Raw genomic sequence first — 6276 nt, 5'->3', positions numbered from 1 at the left:
GATGCCAACGAATCTCCCTGCAAGGCACATGGCATGCGCAGCTGCCCCACAGCACCCACGCCAGTGCCCCATAGCTTGATGCTGCGGCCCCCACCCACCCCCAACGGGACAATCCATGCCACTGGAGTCAAGCTATCCTGGCTGATGAGGGCTGAAAGCCTGAAACCGGTCCTCGGAAGCTTGTTTCCAATCCAGGGAAGACCTGGCTTGGCAGTTCGGGCTGGACTGTTCCCAATGGGCACAGGGTCAAGACTGATTTGCATATGGCTGGGTCCAAACTGGAATGGCATGGTGAGCAGAAAAACAATGGGCCTTATTTATGAAGGCCTTGCGCCGCCGGTGCGTCACTTTTTCCCATGTTAAAAATGACGCACCGGCGGCGCAAGGCCTTCATAAATCTGCCCCAATGGATTTAGGCCCAGATCTCTGTACTGGGGTGAATGTATGACATTGTCCTGCATTCTGTCCATCAATTGTTCTTTTTGCAGATGTGCACCCTGGACATCCCATGACCTAAGCATTCACAGTTCACTCCTCGATTCAAAACATAACCTCAAGATTTCAGGCTAGGCACAAGATACCTTAATGGTCAGATTGGTCACACCCCTAGTTCATGCCCCAAACTCCAAGATAATAACCTGCTCCTTCTCAGAAGGACACTGCTAGATTCTGCAATGAACTACTTGAGGCAGTTGTTAAAGACTGACTTTAATTTAAAAACAGTCAGTCTTGAGTCCAGGAAAAGGATGGGAGGCACTCAAAATGGTAGTCATTTATAAATGTTAGGTATTACATCATAGGGTACGTAAATCAATTAGAACACACCTTTTGACACAGAAGGAATATGAAATTAAAACTGAGCTTTAAAAAACACACTTCAGGCGATGCAATACTATAGGTCACAACTGGCGCCGCAATTAAAGAATTCATGAAGGAAGCAGACAGGGGAGTTACATTCACGGCCAAATATGCAGTGGCAAAAGATATGGAGAGGGGAGAGATCCAGTAAAATACTGCCCATGGTGATGACGAGGCCATGGGCTTCCTATGAAGTAATCATGCTGAATAGCGATTACTCCCAGCATCCTTTACAGATGACGAAATACACACTCCGGTGAAAGGGAATGAAATCAGGCAGGCACAGTCTCTGACAGCAAGGGATTTTATTAAGAACACATGGCTATTCCGGGCCCGCAACTTTTACTCCTAAATGAGAAACCTGTTTCGAAGGGACCTCTCCCACACCAGCGGCGTCACTAGGGTTGGTGTCACCCAGTGCCCTAACCCCTGGTGTCACCCCCTCACGATTTGCCCCATGGACCTCGTCCGAATCCACCAGAGTCTCGGAACACCACTGAAAAAAACAAGCAAATGGGAATACAGACTCTCTCTTGTTTGTTTTCCTTGATTTCTAAAGACAGATTAATGTGAATGATGGAAGATATGATCGAAGCCTGTACTATGATCGGAAGGGAGGAATGGGGGAATATGTTGTATTTGTATGTTTTATTTCAATAACTGCCTGCAAAATGTTGTCGACGTGATATATGAATGTTAATAAAGTTAATTTTTTAAATATGAGTCCCAGAGTGTTCAGGTGGTCGGTATGTCAGGAGATTCATTTTAGAGGCTGAAGGATGGTATCTATCTGCTCACACATTGTACATTTCTACCCCAGCGTATGTGCTTCCCTCTCTGGGTGACTCTCCGATGGCCTGAGTGATGTCCTTGCACAACACAACTAAAGTCAAGAACATCTTACATAAACCACAAAGAGAAAGCATGACTACTGTATGCCCTTTTGAGCACTATCCCGCGTTCCAGTTCGGAAAACCTTTCCCCCTGGCAACAGATCACCAGGTTCTGCTTTCAGTCTACGGCAATCTCAATATGAAAGGGCAATCTCTGAGAGATGGGGCGTATTGTTGGTGGGAACTAGTTTAAAAATACTCATATACCTGGGAAAGAGTACAGTATTGCAGAGTACATGCCATACATCCATTGCCAAAAACAGTAACTTGTCTCATAACAGCTGGTGGACAGGTGTGTTTCCTAAAGCTAGACCTCATGATGACTGACAATGTCAGAAAAACATGCCTTACCATACTGAGCACATTTAAACCCCCACACCTTGAACCACTGTAGACGACTGAGCCAGCTGAGATAGTATGGAAATGCTTTGCACACAGGCAGTATATTGGCCATTATGGAGGACTATCACTGACAGCGAGAGCTCTGCTCTCTAAATTGAATGAAGCATTTGTTATATTGGGGAACTCAGACACCTTAAAGCTGGCAATGATCTCACATTCACAACAGCAACTTTGCTCAAGTTCTCAAGTAATTGAAAGATAGATAATGTGACTGTGAGCGCAGACGCATGGTATAGTAAAGCGATTCATAACTGCAATTTAGAGAGTGAGAGAAAGAGCAGTCTAAACGTCCATTCATCAATTTCAAATGGCAAAAGAGTTATATAATTTAAAACCAGGCTATAAAGCATGGTATTCCAGGGCTGAATATTTATTCCATGAACTGGCAGACGTTTCCAGTGACTGTACCGCTTCTTCACTTATAGAACGATTCATCTTCCGCTGAAGAGCTCCCGCAGAAAAGAAAATGTCAACAGTTTTCAGAGTTTGATTTCCATATTTAACTCTAGTCCAGGGCCAGATTTCACCCTGAGGTGCATTCCAGTGGCGTCACTAGGTGGTGCGATTTATGCATAATTAGTTTGACGCATAATCTATAATCTGAAGATTATACCCCCCAGTTTTTACATTTCTAGCTCAAACGGTTCAGAACATGTGAAAAATGCAACAAGTGTTGCTGCGCGCTGAAAGACACTTTATACAACGGGACTGGTCACCTTTCTGTTGCTTATTACCATATCTGGGTGTTAAACTGGTATTGAGGTGCGACCAATTCCCAGTGTTACCAAGTTAAAAAAAAAGCTTAAATAAGTGATTGTTTTTAAAAACGTGCCGCATCATGTCGCATAATTATTCTTTTTACCACATAATTTGCTCAAACCGGCTGCACAATTTGGCCGTCTCCTGGCGCATAATTCCTGTCATAAGCAGTATTTATTAAGTTATGCTACACCATCACTGAGGGAGCACAGTGTCCTGTTATCTCAGTGCCGGGTCCCTGACAGCCCACTCTCACACCTCAGCACCCCGGCATGCCGCCTCCTCAGATTCCAGGCATGAGTCGGTTGTTTCACATCACACTGGTGTCCTCCCCCGTGACCCTAGATTCCAGGGGTCACGGCAGTGCCTGGCAGAGACGCTGATGAGGCAAGTAGTGGGAGCAGAGGCCGTGTCACGTGACCCACTGTAGATTCAGACAGTGAGCTGCTGCAGGTGGGGTGAAGGGGGGGCAGGGGGGGGCAGGGGGAAGAGCGTAGTATCGGATGAGGTACGTGTCTGGTTGTGGCTGCCTGTGTACCCCCCCAGCCACTAAACCGGCCCCCTGTCGGAAAACCAGCCCCCGCTCCCCACCCCATACAGCCTACTGAGACTTACATGTACTTCTTCGGAGTCATTGCAAGCCCCTCGGAACTCGGGGTGCTGATTAGCGTGTCGGGCTGGCTGGCAAGTCTTCCGAGCAGCAATCTCTGTCAGACGCTCCGGCCGAATCCAATACCGCTTCAGTGTAGGAATTTTCCAGCTACCCCCACGCGCGGCATCCAATGATGGATGCTGCGTGGTGGAACAGCCAATCCTGGCCCTGCATGGAGCGCCAGGATTAGCTAGGGGGGCCCATTTGCTGTTCGCCCTGTCGCCCTTAGTAAACCCGGGCTGTGGCAGGCGAACAACTACCCCTGGGTCCCGCTGGGGAACTTACAGTGCGCATGCTTGAAAAAGTTGAAAACTTTCTCAAGCATGCGTACTGTAAGTTCCCCAGCAGGACTGCGTGCGCACTACGGTCTGCTGCAGCCTGAGTGTGTGGACTGTCACTCAAGCTGCAGCAGGCCACCCCCCCCCAATTCCCGGCAGCTGATTGGTTGCTGGGTGCAATGTATTTTATTCAGATAGATGCGGCCGGCGGCCGCGATGCGGGTCCGTGTGCCTGGGGGGGCTACGCCCGTACGCCCCAATGGACGCACCGCTGCTGTCTATGTGTGAAAACTGGAAGGGTTCCCTCCCTCGTTTTTGATCCTCTCCTTTTTCTTTTTAAGAATACTGGTTAAGAAATACGGGACCCTTCGGGTTGCTGCCCTTGTTTCTGCCCGCAGATACACCTTTATAAAAATCTTTAGCACTGTTTTGATACTTGGTATGTCTCCATGTGATTACCTGCTGAAGTTGTTTTTATAAGACACGGGAGCGGCCCTCTGTAATCACTAAAGTGGGTCTGTTTTCCTCCTTTATCACGGGTGCCATCTCTTATTCATTCCTGTTAATTTATTTTCTGTTGGTGGACCAGACCTGTACATTTCACGTTATTTAGGATGTTTCCCTTTGATGAATGCAGACACCATGGGTTGTTTGAAAAAATGAGAATGTTATTTGTTTTGTCTAAAGCCGACTATTCCTGTTTGATTTCTTATCAGTTTTGATTAACTATTGTGTCTCTGGAGCTTATCATGGAGCAGTCTTTATGAATTTTGGTGTTGAGTGACTATGATTATTATCATGTCAAGGTGCACAGTTGTCCTGATTTTTGTTGTTTGATCTGTTTATCTCAACAGGTGCTCTGTTCCCCTTCCCATTGTCCTTCTTCGCCCTGATGAAGGTGTAGCCCCGGCTGAGGCGACACACCGAAACGCGCGTTGGCGTTGTTTTGTGTGGGGGCAGCTGGAAGATATCTTCCCCGCCTCCCCACCCTCCAGTGACTTTTCTCCATTCTGTCATTTGACCATCTGTGGCCCTGATGCACAATATTTCTGCGTAGTACCTGATGTGTGTATGCAAAGGAGTGATGTGTAATTTTTTGCAATTTTTTTATGAGGATCCTTAGGGAACGATTGAGTGTGTGAATGTGATGTATGAATCTACACTGTGGGACAGAATTTATGTGATTTTGATGTATTGTATTATGAACTATCATGAACATGTGAAATGTATTTATTTATAAAATGGTGGAATGCCTACCCAAATAAATAGATAAATGGCAATAAAAAACTTTTTGTACATTTTGTGTCTATCCCTTTGTGAGATTGCCATTTTGCTCCCCGCTTTGCTCTTTTGACAGTAGGTCTATTCAAGGATCCATTTTGAGGAACTGATTTATCAATTTGGGGCAGGGATTGTTTTTGCCCCTTGGTGTCTTTGATCCCCTGCTTACCTGCCCCTAATTAGTTCAGGGTCCCTCCCTTCTTATATGCTCGTGCCAAGCTACCAAGGGGGTGAGCAGGGGTTATCTTCAGCGTGTAACTCCCTTGCCCTGACTACACTGGTGGTTTTTGCCTGGCTTAGGCGCAAGCCCTAGCCAACCAGAAATCCCATTTCTAACAGTGACTGAGAAACAAATCTGCTTTCTTTTATATGTATCACTAGGCTTGGGGCATCAATAAAAAGGCCTGCTCATCTTTAGTAATATCTCTGTCAGATTCAGGGTAATGCACCTTCTACTGTGCATACACTGTAGGTCACAGGTTTCAATATATAACTAAGAGCTTGTTGGGTTATATGGTGATGCTCGAGTATGAATTTACCTTGAAAAAAATGGAAAACAAGAGGCATTTGGCAAAACTGGAATAGTTGGTTTAATTAAACGCAGTGGCCGGGAGAACAAGCAACTTAGTTGGGGTCTGAAGACAGTCTCAAAGCACATTAGTTTCAGCCATCATTTTATACATTACATGAAGCGGCATGGAACAATTTGTACATTCCTTTAGAGACAGAAATCCGGGCCTAGTCACAGGGCCATAATCCTTGTCATTTGGTAAGAAGTGTGGGTAGATTTTGACCTTGCGTGAACACAATGTGGGGCCAGCGGGTATGTATCCAGATGTCCGGCATGGGGAGTGCGTGATCACTGGGTGTAGTGCGCATGCTGTGTTTTGACTTGCTGAGTGTTCCTAACTTAGGGGCCCATTACGATCGCGGACGGACATGCGTCCGTCCGCAAGCCCTGAGTAGGAGGGAACATCCGCATGTGCTGCGGCGTTCCCTCATGTGCAATTAGGATGTGACCGCCACCCTGGCGGTCACATCCTCTATTTTTAACATTGCTGCGAGTGCTGCTTGAAGCAGCACCCGCCGCAATGTTAAAAATGAAAGCTGTGCATTTGCATGCACAAAGCGGCAGGTACCGCGCGGTGGGGGG

Source organism: Lissotriton helveticus, chromosome 7, assembly GCF_964261635.1.
Source record: "Lissotriton helveticus chromosome 7, aLisHel1.1, whole genome shotgun sequence".
NCBI lineage: Eukaryota > Metazoa > Chordata > Amphibia > Caudata > Salamandridae > Lissotriton > Lissotriton helveticus.
This window is presented reverse-complemented; position numbering follows the sequence as displayed.